A 15,747-nucleotide genomic window follows, 5' to 3' on the forward strand; every position below is an offset into this window, starting at 1 on the left:
TGTCATTCGCCTAGGATGGGGACAGAAGTACTATATGCAGGTCCTACACTGGCCACAGGCTAGGGTTCTGCTCTAAGTACGTGTTGACTCAAAACTTTAATGGTATGTCCCATTTGATTTGGGGCATCAGCCATGAAGCTGCTTTTCTTATGGCTAGAATCAGCATATTAACACCCCTGGTTAGAACTGCTGAACTTGCAACCTCTAAGTAACATCCACAATAACCTTTCAACTGTTTTCAGGCTGAGTTGTTATATCTCACTAATTTCTGCAACCACAGTGCTACCCTGTTGGCATCCATTGCTTTCTCTCTTTGTCCTGTTGGGTGATTTGAGTTCCATGCTTGGGTATATTTGTACATTAGGATGCAGACCTCCACAAAAGAATGCAATACCGCACCAAAGGAAGGAAACTGTGGCAAATGGCCCAAAGGAAACAGTAACGCAAAGGGAGTTTACAGTTACAAGGACAGGATAGAAGTTAACAGGTATTGAGCAACAGTAATGTTCTACTCATTGTTCCAGTTGAAATTGTATAAATGATCTCTGTAACCTGTGATCCATAAGAAAACCTTTCCAAAGGTAAGAGCTTTGGGGAAGCAAGACTACAGTCAGCTTTAAAAGGTAGAAGAGGATAAAAGTGGAAATGGGATTCAAGTCGGCCCATCACGGGGATTAAGTGGTGATAATAAGAAGTTACCACAGGCCACACTGTATATTAGGTATTTTAATTACGTGAAATCATTGAATCTTCAGAATAACCATTTATGGCAGGTAGCATTCTCTTAATTTTAAGAATAAAGAAACTAAGGCTGCCAAAGGTGTCACAGAATTAGTGTCGGAGTTAAGAATGAAATCCTGATTTTATTGGTTAAGAGTTTATGACTTTTCTTATACTCCATACTCATAATAAAACAAGACTAGGGCAGGCAAGTGCAGAGGAGTAGGAGCCTTCCAACATCATAGAGTCAGCAGTCTTGGAAGGTCTTGCACCACCCAGGGCCACGGTGGGGTGGAGCCAGCAAAAGCTGTGACTGTAGTAGTGGATGTGGACCACAACTATCAGAAATAGCTACAAAAAGAAGACCAAGGGGAGGCAAGGGGAGCTAGAGCCAGAGATGAGACCCCTGCAGCACTGGTGGTGCTGATTGGAACTACAGTGTGAGAAGGGGATGCTTAGTACCCTGTGGAGGCAGGGCAGAGATTATGAATCACACCCAAGCCAAGAAGAGGCAAGCATGCACCCCAGGAAATCATCTCCTGGCTTTCCCCAGGCCAACATAGCCTAAAAAACCCTGTAATAACTACTGAAGGCTTATCTGTGATGGAGTTGTGTCAGTTCTTTCTGTCTACTCTTCAACCTGACTGCCCAGAATATGTTTCATAGGAACTCTAGTCCATACCATATCCTGCTTCTAGAGGGTAGACTGGATCATTTCACCCCCCAACTGAAAATACTCTGGTTGTCATGGTAATGTCCAAATATTTCAGGGAAGCCATTTGTTATTTTGAACAATGCCTTTAAATTCTATCATTGTTTCAGGCCTGTCCTTCTGTAATTCTTCACTTCCACCCTTTTTCTCTCTCAGTCACTCAGCTCCCCACTCTGCCCAACCACCTGGAGAACACTATCAAGACTTGCTTTAAAATAGTTTCCTTTGGGGGCTGGGGTTGTGGCTCAGTAGTAGAGGGCTTGCCTCACACATGTGAGGCAATGGGTTTGATCCTCAGCACCACAAAAAGATGAATAAATAAAGGTACTGTGTCCACCTACAACTTAAAAAAAATACTTTCCTTTCATGGAGTTTTTTGATGACATCATTAGAATTAGACACTCTCTTTTCATAAATGCATTTAGACAGAGAATATTTTGGGCTGAATATGTCCTCCCAAAACTCATATACTGAATTCCTAATCCCAAATGTATTAGAAGAGTGAGAACTTTGAGAGGTGCTTAGGTTTACATAAGGCCATGAGGGTGGAGCAGCCATAATGGAATTAGTACTCTTATGGGAGGAAAAGAGACCAGAGCTTCCTGGCTTCCTCTCTCTACCATGTGAGGATACAGCACAAGAAGGCAGCAGTCTGAAAGCCAGGAAGAAGATCCTCACCAAGAACCTGATGCTGGCATCCTGATGCTGACATGGGACCTTTGGCCTCCAGAATTGCAAAAATAAGTTTCTGTAGTTTAAACCACTCTGGCTATGATATTTTGTTATAAAGCAACCTGAACTAAGATAGATAAGCAGATGATGGACAGACAGATACATAAATGCAGTCAGTATTCTCAGTGCTTGGAATAGTCTGGAACATTGTCAAGTTGTAAATGTTGGTAGTATAAAAGGAGGGAAGGAAAGAAGGGTGAAGTAAGAATGGGAAGTAAAAGGGGAGGAAGTATTTTAACTAAGGCTTGACAGCTTTATGATCTCAGAAACCATAATAAAAAAAACAAATTCATTTGACAGTATTATGTGCAAAAATGCTTTCAATGATCTTGCCTGATATATGTGAGCTCACCAGAAAAGAAAAAAAACTCATAAAACCTGATTATCTTCTGGCTTTATTCAGTAACAATAAAAACAATATTATCCTTAGTATGTACCAGATACTATAGTATGTATTTTATAAAATTCCCCTTTAATCCTCACAAGTATATGAGGTCTATAATGTTAGTCCTTCCACACTGATTAAGAAGTTTAAAAAGAAGTCTGCACATAGCTAGTGCATTGCTGTCAAGTGATAAAGACAGTAGAAACTCAATCATTCTGATCCCAAAGCTTATGCTCATAAATTATGTTCACCTACTTGATCACTTTGTTTCCAATCTTCTCTAAACTTCACTGCTGAAAATGGTCCACTCTCTATTTTCTGTATGCCAGACTTTTATTTCCTTTTCCTTCTTCTGCATTCATAAATTAACAACAGTACTTCAAATTGTGTTTGGAATATTTGAAGCACTTCTTCACTTAAGCCACATGCTTCTATTCAAAATATTCTAGGTTTTCTGTATCGAGATAATAAGCATTTCTCACAAAAGTCTAGACCAGAAAAATGTAAACAATTCCATACACTAATAATGTGCATTGATATCATGTATGTGTACAAAAAGAATTGGCCAGTAAATGGATGGAGTTAGAGAATATCATGTCAAGTGAAATAAGCCAATCCCCCAAAACCAAAGGCTGAATGTTTTCTCTAATGTGCCAATGATAATTCACAATAAAACTCAGGGGGCTCCAGAGAAGAATAGTGTTAACCTTACATTAGGTAGAGGGAAGTGAAGGGAGGGGAGAGAAGGGGATGTGGGGATAGGAAAGATAGTAGAATGAAAAAGGCATTATTACTTTATGTATATGCGTGGCTGCATGACCTATATGATTCTACAACATGTGCACTCAGAAAAATGAGAAATTATATCCCATCTATGTATGATATATCAAACTGCATAAATGCATTCTACTGTCATGTATAACTAATTAAAACAAATAAAAAATTAAAATGGAAAAAAAGAATGGAGCAGTAAAACATGTTAGAAAGATATCATTCATTCATTCATTTGTTTATTCAACAGTTATTTAGAGTCTCTGATCACTTGCGCTATATGCCATGGATTATTAATAAGAGTAGGGAAAAAATGTTAGGAAACAAGAGCAGAAAGAAGGAAGTTGAGAAACCTAACCTATTCTCCACAACTTCTAGGACTTCCAGTGTTCTTAATAGGAAGCACATGCTCAAGGCTACTGAGTTTTTAGTTGCTTCATAATATTTATGTGGCAATAAAAGCTGCTTCTAAACTAAGTGGATCTCTATTCTGAATGACCTTCTGTGTTATATTGCTCAGCTCAGAATCCACATTCTAAAAATTCTTACATGTTTGGTTGAAAGCACCCTCAGTCTTTTGGGGTATTAAGAAAGCTTCATACTATTTCAACATTTTAAAACAGTAATACAGACCAATAGTTATTTTATACCTCTTCAGCAAGGTGGTGTAGTACAACTCCCAAAAACTCATAATATGCAAAATAATTACAAATCAAAAACTCACATTCAAGGGATAGTTAAGACAATTGTTATAAACAATGAATTATAACAGAGTTTAATATTCTTTCTTTACATTAAAATAGAATCAGCTTCATATTAAAGAATGGGTATAGCTGTAGTTGTGAAGCTAAAAGACTCAAAAATGTAAAGAAAATTTGTAGGAAAGTCATATAAATAACTATAGGGTTAGAAATCTTATCTCTTGGGAGATACACACACACACACACACACACATATATATGGAAATTTTTCCTTCTGAAGAACTAAAGGATGAAAAAGAATTTATTAATTTTGAAAATATGCAAAGTCTTTAAAGAAAAGGATAATAGCAACCATTATCTAAATGACAGAGTTAGCAGATTGAGGGCATGAGCTCCATTCTCTTTTTTTTATCATCAACATAGGGGCTGGGGATATAGCGCAGTTGGTAGAGTGCCTGCATCTACCAAAGCACTAAGGCCCTGGGTTCAATCCCCAGCATCAAAAAAAAAAAAAAAGTAATTTGCTGGGGATGTGGCTCAAGCGGTAGCGCGCTCGCCTGGCATGCGTGCGGCCCAGGTTCAATCCTCAGTACCACATACAAACAAAGATGTTGTGTCCGCTGATAACTAAAAAAATAAATATTAAAAAAAAATTCTCTCTTATCATCAACATAGAATATACTGAGTGCCAGGCACAAATGCTTTACCTATCTTACTTCATTTATGTGAAAACAATCCCACATTTTAAACCCTGTTTGAGGTATTTAAAAACTGAGTCTTATAGACATTACTAACATGCCCTAGGGCACACAGCTGGTAAGGGATGGAGCCAGAATGAAATACTTCACTCCAAAGCAAATGATATAAACCATCACATAAAGATTATTGTAAGATTCAAAAAATTAAATATTTTAGTGTTTGACCCCAATTCTGTCCCAAACCACCCATGGGACTTTAACAAGGCACTTGAATAAGAATTTAATTTCATCAAGAAAATGATCAACTATAGTAATACTCTCTAAGATTTCTTTCCATCCTAAAGTTCACAGGCCCAAAGAAACTAGTTGTCATCTTCTTGGAAGATGAAAATATATGACTATGAGACAATCTAAGAAATTCAAAATTACTTATTGCCTTTCAGAAATTTATATTATGATTACAGCAGTGAAAAGTTGGTACAGATTATAACAAAATTGTTCAAGATAATGACAATTTTACCATGGGGGGAAAAAACTAATTAAAAAATTAATTCTATGCCTGTTCAGCGAAGAGAGGGGGAAGTATATTGACTTTGAGATGATGGTAGGATTTGAGCAAGATGCATAAAGTGAGCACTTGAATTTATGAATGGAGGTAGCATATTTTATCACATGCACTATTATATGGCAAGCACTATGGTAGGTATATCATTATAGTATTTTTTGAGACTTCGAAATGATAATCAGGACCCTGAGATACAGGGGTGTAAAGTACATATTACAGAAACGTACTTAGTATGTAACTGAGCTAGGATCAGGACACAGACTTGTGCAAATCCAAACCAGTCTCTTTACATCATATGAGGCAACTTTATGAGACCAACAGTGGAGGCAAAATGGTGCTGAAGTTCTTCAGTGGATCATAAAGAAGCCACTGCATTGGAAGCAGCAGGATTGAAGCTGGCTAGATCATAGAAGGCTTCTTATACACAGGAAACCCAGACCTGAGCAACAAATGTGACTGAATATACAAGTGAATCCAAAGGGGGTAAAAGACAATGCACAGAACAGAAATATAATTGTAGCTGTCCCATTTTACCATGTTTGTAAAGTGGAATTTCATTAACTGAGTCTGGATGTCTGACGTGTTAAATTTAACTCAGGAGGTATTTTTTTTTTATTTAGTTTCCAAAATTTAGAAATTAGAACAAAAGATGCATTTTTTCTAAAAAATCAGATCGCTTGATAATACTAAACATTGACTTGCTGCCATTTAAGAAGACAGCAAGCAGCTGCCTTTTATAAATGGCACATGAATTCAATCTAGACAGTGTTTCCACTCTGACAAGATAGCTCTCTAAAGTTCTCTGCATGGCCAAATTGGAAGGGTCTTTCAGGCTCTCATAGTGAATCTTGTCCAAGGCATTAGAAGCATTTGAGATCAACTCTTCAAAATCAGTATATTTGATTTTGAAGAAGTGAACAAGACCAAATCCATTTGGCCCTGAAACCTCAATGATATAACTCAGAAGGAATATGGACAGTTCTACAAACACCTCACCAATTACTGGGAGGACAACTTGGCAGTCGATCACGTCTCTGTGGAAGGTGAGTTGGAATTCAGGGCACTGCTGTTCATCCCTCAGTGGGCTCCCTTTGACCTCTTTGAGAACAAGAAGAAGAACATCAAACTCTATGTCTGTCATGTGTTCATTATGAACAGCTGGGATGAGTTGATACCACAGAATCTCAACTGTGGTGTGGTTGACTCTGAGGGCCTGCCCCTGAACATCTCCCAAGAAATGCTCCAACAGAGTAAAATCTTGAAATTCATCTGAAAAAAAAAATACCGTGAAGAAGTTCCCTGGGCTTCTCTCTGAGTTGGTAGAGATAAGGAGAATTCAAAAAAAAAATTCCATGAGGCATTCTCTAAATATCTTAAGCTTTGATTTCATGAGAATTCCATTGACCATCAATGCCTTTCTGAGCTTCTGTGGTATCACACCTCTCAATCTTGAGATCTGATGATTCCTATGTCCAAGTATGTCTTTTGCATAAAGGAGACACAGAAGTCCATCTATTATATTGATAGAAATGAGCACGGGGCCAACTCTCCTTTCGTGGAGCATGTAGAGAAGCTGTGTTTTGAGATAATATATATGACTGAGCCTATTGACAAGTACTACATGCAGCAGTTCAAGGAGTTTGATGAGAAGAGCCTGTTCTTTGTAACCAAGGAAAGATCAGAGATACCAGAGGATGAGGAGGAGCAAAACAAAATGGAGGAGAGTATGGCAAAGTTCAAGAACCTATGCAACCTTTGGATAAGAAGGTCGAGAAAGCAGGGTGTGATGGTGCACATCTATAACCCCAGAGGTTCTCAAGGCTGAGGCAGGAGGATCATGAGTTCAAAGCCAGTCTCAGCAACTTAGTGAAGCTCCAGGCAGTTCAGTGAGACCCCATCTCTAAATAAAATACAAAAAAGGGCTGGGAATGTGGCTTCGTGGTTAAGTGCTCCTAAGCTCAATGCCTGGTACCAAAAAAAAAAAAAAAAAAAGGAAGGTTGAGAAAGTGACAATCTTCAATATGCTTGTGTCTTCATGCTGCTGCATTGTTATCAGCACCTATGATTAAACAGCCAACATAAAGCGGATCATGAAGGCCCAAGTACTGTGAGATAACTGTAAAATGGGCTACATCATGGCCAAAAAGCACCTGGAGATCAACCCTGACCACCCCATGTTGGAGACACTGTGGCAGAAGGCTGAGGCAGACAAAAATGACAAGACTGTCAAGGACCCCATGGTGCTATTACTTGAAACCACCCTTGTTCTCTTCTTGCTTCTCCCTTGAATATCACCAGACTTGCTCCAATTGCATCTACTGCATGATAAAGTCAGGCCTAAGCATTGACGAAGATGAAGTGACAGGGGAAGAAGCCAGCACTACTGTTCCTGATGAGATAACCCCCTCTTGAGTGTTATGAGGATGCATCTTGCATGGAAGTAGATTAGGAGTTTCCACGGAGAAAAATGTGCCCTCTGTATAGCATCTCCATGGCTCTCACAGTAGCCTTGAATGATCCTCTCCCACCTGGCTTCCTCTACTGATGGATAGTCTAGTGGTTTTCTCTTTCCTATCCTTGCATTTAAGGCAGGAAACAAGAGCCTCAAGCCTCATAATTTGACAGAAAGATTGAATTATGTATTGTTTTTTTGTTGTTTGTTTTGTTCTGAAATTATGCAAATTTTTGTAAAAAGAAAATTCATAGTTCACTTAATTATATTAAAATTATTTAGAAAGGTTTTTCACTTAGGAAAAGGTCAGACAGTTAAATGGAGGCAGCCAGAAACCACCTGCTCTTCCACGAAAAAGAAACAAAAACAACAGGTAGACAACTGCATATTGAGATGAATGACCACAGGGGAACACCAGAATTCAACAGTAAAGAAATGGAAACCCTACAAAACCCAGAGAACTGGGATAGCAGGATAGCAAGAGAAACAAAATATCCCTCATCTGCTGCCCTGGCCCCATAGCTCAGGGAGTCTCCCCTTTGCATGGAGTAAAGGTGAAAATGAGACTCTCAACAAACTCTATCAGCACAGATTCTGACAGTCCTAGCTACTAGAAAGTTTCATGGAACTTGCTTACAGAAGTGGCTTGAAATTTTTACATAACTCTGCCTTAGAAAAGGAATTGACTTCTTCTCCCAAAAATCCCCCAGGGTGCTATAACCAGGAGCCATCTTGACAGGGAACTATTATCTGAATTTGGACTACTTTATAGTTTGATTCCTCTGCATATTTCCACCTCTGTAGCCCCACAGACATGCCACTGCTCTGGCATGTGAGTGGCTGCCCCATTAACCAGACTTGGCTCAGTGGAGTGACTCAGACACAAGCCTGCTGAAAGTGCTATATAGTGAGGAACAGGTATTGCAATACGAGGGGAAATGGATCCATAAGAACTAGGGAATTGGGAAGCCTGCCCTCAGAGATTGGGGGTATGGCCTGTAATATGTGGTTTCATATGGGAACCAGGAATGAGGATGGTGGCCCAAGTGGTTCATGCCACCTCTCTCCCAGCATGCACTATGCACAGGCACCTGTTGTTAACAAGGCAGTGAAAGAACTCTGAATTTCTACACACAAGGTATGCCAGGGAAGTTCCAATAATGCTGCTGTAGCCCTTTGGTAACAGCCAGAGAAGGTGTAGAGAGAAGCTCTGCATAGTGATTGCTGAATTCCACTCACCTTCACTCCTAAGAGCACTTCAGCTGAGATAAATTTTATCTACCTCCAGCCATGACCCACTCCTACTCAATCCAAACTAACTATCCACTGTCAAAAAAGCTACAGGGAAATTGCATGATGGTACAAAGCTGAAAATAAACTCGATACTGCATAACAAACAATACGCAAAGACACATTTTTAGAAGAAAGCCATTTACTAAGAAAGCCATCATATAAAAGTACTTGCACTATCCATTTCACTAAATGGACAAATGAATGTGTAAAAATAAGATAATATTACATTTCTTAAAGTCCATCACTCTGTATAACAAATTCTAAAGATACTAAAGTAGATGAAATCCCTGATTTAAAAAAAATACAAAAGAATGATTTTTTTTTAAAAAAAGTCAATGACATCCAGGCTGGGGCTATAGCTCAGTGGTAGAGCACCTGCCTCACACATGTGTGCTGGGTTCAAGCCTCAACACCACTTAAAAAATGAATAAATAAAGATATTGTGTCCATCTACAACTATATATATATATATATATATATATATATATATGCATATATATATATATATACATATTTTTCTTTTAAAGTCAATGACATCCAAGAGAATACAGATAGATAGTTAAATAAAATTAGAAAGACAATGCAAAATGTTAATGGAAAAATTCAGCAGATAAAGACTTTAAAAAGGAACCAATGGGAGGCTGGGGATGTGGCTCAAGCGGTATCGCACTCGCCTGGCATGCATGCGGCCCGGGTTCAATCCTCAGCACCACATACAAACAAAGGTGTTGTGTCCACCGAAAACTAAAAAATAAATGTTAAAAAAAATCCTCTCTCTCTAAAAAAAAAAAAAAAAAAGGAACCAATAGGAAATATTTGAAATGAAGAGCTCTATACATCAGATGCAAAATTCAATTTAAAATCTCAATAATAGACTAAACAAAAGAAATAATATCAGATCTTGACAACAAGTGTTTGAACATATCACATTCAGACAGAAACAAAGTAAGAAAGAGTAAAGAAAGCATACAAGATCTTTGGAACACCATTAAAAGATGAAATATCCACATCACTGGCATATATGAAGAAAAAGAAATAAAATTTAAGACCATACAATACCTATTCAATGAAATTATATCAAAAACTTCCCTAATATTGGGAAAGACATGGACATCCAGGTACAGGAATGACAAATTAAGATGCCAGAAAGATCCTTACCACAACATTATTATAGTCAAACTGTCAAAGGTACAAGACAAAGAAAAAAATTTAAAATCTGCAAAATAAATCACAAATAGCATTTAAGAGCAACCACATTATACTACCAGCAGATTTCTCTGAAAAAGTCCTATAGGCCAGAAGGGCATGGAATGATATATTTTAAGTCCTGAAAAAAAATGACAGCAAACCAAGATTAATATACCCAGCAAGGCTATCCTTCATATCAAAGAAGAAATAAAGACCTTCTAATAAAAACAAACCCTAAGGGATGTTATGATCATCAGACAAGCTTCCCAAAAATGAATGAGGGTATCTTATGCCCAAACTGAAAAAGAAATGACTATTATTGTGTTAGCATATAAAAGGCTACATCTTACAAAAAGAGTACATACTAAAAGAGAAAGCGCTCTCTCTCTCTCTCGCTCTCTCTCTCTCTCTCTCTCTCTCTCTCCCCCCCACCCTCCCTCTCCCCTTACCCTCCCATATATCCCATATATATGGGATATATCATATATATATATATATATATATATATATATATGTATGAGGTGGGAGAGAGAGCAGCTTTCCTCTGCCTTTGCCATAACCTTCCACCATAGCCTTCCACCATGATGTTGTCCCTTACCCTGGAACCAGCTGACTCTGGACTGAAACTCTGAAAACTTGAGCCCAAGATAAACTTTTCCTCCTCTAGGTTGTTCTTGTCAGGTATTTTGGTCACTTTTTAATTTGAAATCTTTAACTTCAATAAAACTTTTCATGTTTCTCCTAAGTTTGTCATGAAAGCAATGTTCTCTGCTTTTGGGGGGGGGGGCTGGGGCGCCACAGGGGTGGGGCAGTTACCGGGAATTAAACCCAGCAGTGCTCAACCACTAAGTCACATTCCTACACATCCCCAGCCCTTTTTATTTTTTATTTTGAGACAGGGTCTTGCTAAGCTGCTTAAGGCCTTGCTAAGTTGCTGAAACTCGCTATGAAGTTGTGATCCTCCTGTCTCAGCCTCTTGAGCCCCTGGGATTACAGGTATGGGCCACTGTGCCTGGCTGCTCTCTGATTTTTGATGGTTTAATAATATGCTCAGTATGTACATTTTATTCATGGAGGTTATGATTAAAATATTTCTAAATAATGAAATCCAAATTAAATGCTTATTTAAAATGCTATTGGACCTTAATTTCCTTACCTTTAATTTTTATTCAAAATATTAGGATTTTAAATAACTTACCCTAGACATATGTGATATGATTATCTGAAAACTCTGCTCTCAGAAAACCACAATTTCAGGTTTGGAATTCATAATTATCAAAATGTATCTTTTGAGATCTATTAGTGATTTCAAGCTGAGAGACAAGAAAAGCTGGAAAGAACCATGAAGCCAGGAGGATTTCCAAGGACAGTGAAAACTATCTAATACATAAAGCACACTGTGTATATGATGAGAAAAGCTCTGGTCTTGGAGTCCAAAGAGATGAATTCTAATCCGTCACTGACTATGAAATATAATTACCAAGAAGTTCAGAGGTCATTGCCACTGGATTACTTTTTACTGATTAAATAAATATCTTAACATATAATATATATTTGGTTTATAGTAGACATTCACCATGTGTTTAGGGAATCTAAGTCTATTCAAGAGGAAGGAAAATGCTTATGAGACTCAAGGAAAGTCATGTGAAGTCAAGTCAGTCACAAATATTTGCTAGAAAACCTCAGACGAAGCACAAGAAAAAATTATTGAAGATTCACTATAGATTTTCCCAATAATCAGAGTCAATTTCCTCATTTGAATTAACAACTCGCTTCAAGTTAATAGAACAATGGCTTGGTTTTTAAATTAAATTTAACAAGCAAAACACGATTCATGATAAAAAAATTGTAACAGATTTAACTTTTCGTATTCCTTGTTATAGTGGAAAGGAATTGCTTCCCCCCAAATTTAAAATTTTATCACACAAATACCAGTTTAAAAAGAGGCTGGCAAGAAAATAAAAAGAGTTAAGGGGAATTTTTAAAGTTAGAGATATATAGAAAGCATGAATATTTTTGCCAAATATTTTACAAAGAAATATAGGACAGAACCCAACTACTGTGTACAACTATTATGCTGTAATAAAAAAGAAAGGACAAGAAAAAGAAATGTAGGACATGAAGAACAACATGAAAAGCAACAGAGGCATACAAAACGGGGGAGGGGAGGGCAAAAGGGAAAAGAAAGAGTGCTAGGAAGCCAGGCATGGTGGCACACACCTGTAATCCCAACAGCCCAGGTGGCTGAGGCAGGAGGATCGAAAATTCAAAGCCAGCCTCAGCAAATGCAAGGCACTAAGCAACTCAGTGAGACCCTGTCTCTAAATAAAATACAAAATGGGGCTGGAGATGTGGTTCAGTGGTGAGGTGCCCCTGAGTTCAACCCCCAGTACCCCCCAACCAAAAAAAGAAAGTGCTAGGAAAATAAAAAACCAAAACTCTAAAACCCCAAGAACTATATATAATGTGGTAAACAAAGTCAAGGATGCTAATAATATTGAATGTTGTATCAGTCAGACTTTCATCACTGTAATGAAATATCTAACACAGACTAACTTCATAAGTGAAGAGGTTTACTCAGCTCACAGCTCTGGTTGTGGAAAGTTCAAACAGCACAGTGAAGGTTCTAGTGAGTTCCTGATGTCAGATTGCAGACCACATGCAGGAAGAAGCATTATATCTCAAACCAGGCCACAGAGAGAAGGAGAGGCCAGTCTTATTCCTTTAATAATCACCTTCTCATGAGAACTACAAATGGATTACACAGAATTATATTAATCCCTTTCAAGAGCATGCTCCTAATGACTTAAGGACTTCCCACTAGGCTCCACCTCTTGAAAGTTTCACTGCTTCCCAACACCAACCCCTGGGACCAAATCTTTAATACGTGGACCCTTGGGTGACACACAAACCATATGCAAACCATATTAGATGTCATCTTTCCAAAGTATCAAAAGATTAGAAACAATCCACTAATGCATGAGTTCACTCAATCATTCAACAAATAGTTTTTGAATATTTATTATTTTCCAAATAGATTTTGAATATTTACTGTGCTCCAGACCATATTTTAAACACAGAGCTATAAGCATTGGGGAAGTATCCAAAGTGGCATCAGTCCTGTGATGAGAGGGTGATAATTCATGAACTTGTCAACTAGAATTTGAAGATCCCAGAGCAGAATCTTCATGATCAAATTACTGAGATCCCTAGAATTTTCTGTATTCCTCTACTTAAGTACTCCTGTGTTCCAATATGTTAAAACAAGTAACATTTTCTTACACTTAGGCATATTATTTATTTATTTATTTAGTTTTATGTGGTGCTGAGGCTTCAACCTGCCTCACCTGTGCTAGGAAAATGCTCTACCACTGAGCTACAACCTCAGTCCTGGGCATATTTTAAAGTGGAAATGTACCTCCTAGCAAAGTGGCAGAATTTGTGGGTAATCACGAGAAATCCCAAGACAAGTTATGGACTCAGAGTCCAAGGGGCATTGTCCATCTCACAGCAGCCCACCCTTCTATAACCTTTTGGAAATATTCTTCTTCCCAGTCCATTTCCTTGATCATAAAAAGAATTGTTGCATATACCATGGTGCATCTTGCAGAAATCATTGTTTTCTGTTTCATAGCCTGAATTTTAAGTAGTTAACTCTTTAATATCTCTCCTTTAACATCAAACCAGTCAAATTTCTTTCTTAGAGTCCTCTGATGAAATCACAATATTGTGAGACACCAAAATTCTCTTACACTACAATGAAATTACTTATGTATCGCTGACTAAAGTATTTCCTAGAATTTCATAAAGCTTCCCTGAAGTAATCACTAAAGACCATTTAATTTATATTAATTTTCTCCCTTATTTCTTGAAATCATCATCTATGTTTGTTTCTATCACACCATCTTATTTGATTATTTCCATGATTTCTCCACTGAGTCTCACTATTGGAACAATTCTTTAAATTGTGACATAGCCAAGACTCCATCTTCAACACTACTTTTTATAATTCACACCTGCCCACATTCCCATAGCTTCAATTAACACCTACTTGCTGATGACTTCTAATTTTAAGAGAATGCACCCCCACTGGATTATATCTTCTCATAGCCAAAGCCAGCTCTTAAATTTACAGTTTCCTTTTGTTGAGCAATAAATGTTTCAATAGTCCAAGGAACACCTATCAGTAATTTTTTTTACATCAAATAATGTTTGTATGATTTTTCTTTTGACTATTATTTAGATTTTTCCATGTTACTATATCTCTTATCATCACAAACATTAACTAATAAATGTTATCAGCACAAATACAAAGATTATCTGCAACAAATACAGCTTCTCATTGCTGCATTACTAGTATTTCAAAATCTAAAAAGTATCTGGTGCCCAGTTCTTGGTTTCTAAGGGCAATTCTCTAATAAAAGGAGCTAGGGCTCTAAGCATAATGGCTGATCTAAAGTTAGTTTGGGCAATGAATATACAAAATGAAACTATAGCATCTTGTAGCACCAGGAAAAAAAGCAATTTTCAAAAACCAAAATGATAAGACGTATCAAAAAAACACAGGAGCTACTCTGAAAGAACTTCCAATTACTAAAGTTGGAACAACTGTAGGAATAAACAATGTAACACTGGATTATAACCCAAACTATGTTTTATCCATGAGTTCTATGCTGAATTAAGTAAATGACTGAATAAATGAATAAATAAAGAAGAGATGATCTCATTGGGTGGGTATTTGGGCCAAAAACAGATCCCAGTTTGCCCTCCAATAATTGGTACAGTATCTGTGGTACAAAAAAAGTCTACTAATTATTACCCACAAACTGAAAAGGAGCTAGTTACCTTTGGCAAATAAAGCCCGCTTTTATTATCGTCTTTGACATCACTCAGTGTTATAGTTAAGATATGAGGTGTCCCCCAAAAGTTCATGGGTAAACAATGCAGGAAGAGGTAAAATAGTTGAGTTTTGAAAGTCTTCACCTAATCAGTACATTGTTCCACTTGAATGGATTAATTAGGTGGTGACTGTAGGCAGAGGATATGTGGATAGAGGAGGTAGGTCATTGGGGTCATGTCTTCGGGGGCATATATTTTGTCCTTGTTGAGTGGAGTTTCTCTCTGCTTCTTGGTACCATGTTCTGAGCTTCTTTCTTCCACCACACCCTTCCACCATGATGATCTGCTTCACCTTGGGCCTGAGGAATGGAGTTGGCCTTCTTTGGTTTAAGAATTCTGAAACCATGAGCATCAAATAAACTTTTTCTCCTCTAAAACTGTCATTGCCAGGTCTTTTGGTCACAGTGGCAAAAGGCTAACTAAAACTCCCAGTGTCCATTTTGGCCTATTTGTCCTCTTGGAAAAAAGAGATCCACTATGTTCAATAATGAATATTATGGTTTGAATCTAAAAATGCCCCTCAAAGAGTTCATGTATTAGAAAACATAGTAAAGTTCAGAGGTGAAATGATTAAATTAAGAGCTATAAACTTATCAGTGGATTAATCCACTTGATAGATTATTAATTTCAA

The 15,747-nt window shown here is 37.6% G+C and overlaps 1 pseudogene; it reads left to right on the plus strand.

The window, feature by feature from the left end:
- The first annotated feature begins 365 nt into the window (after positions 1-365).
- Positions 366-7,733, plus strand: LOC124102692 (heat shock protein HSP 90-beta-like; annotated as a pseudogene).
- The last annotated feature ends 8,014 nt before the right edge of the window (positions 7,734-15,747 follow it).

The sequence above is a fragment of the Marmota monax genome, unplaced genomic scaffold (assembly GCF_021218885.2).
Source record: "Marmota monax isolate L192 unplaced genomic scaffold, Marmota_monax_Labrador192_F-V1.1 WCK01_AAM20220418_F8-fsc00002, whole genome shotgun sequence".
NCBI lineage: Eukaryota > Metazoa > Chordata > Mammalia > Rodentia > Sciuridae > Marmota > Marmota monax.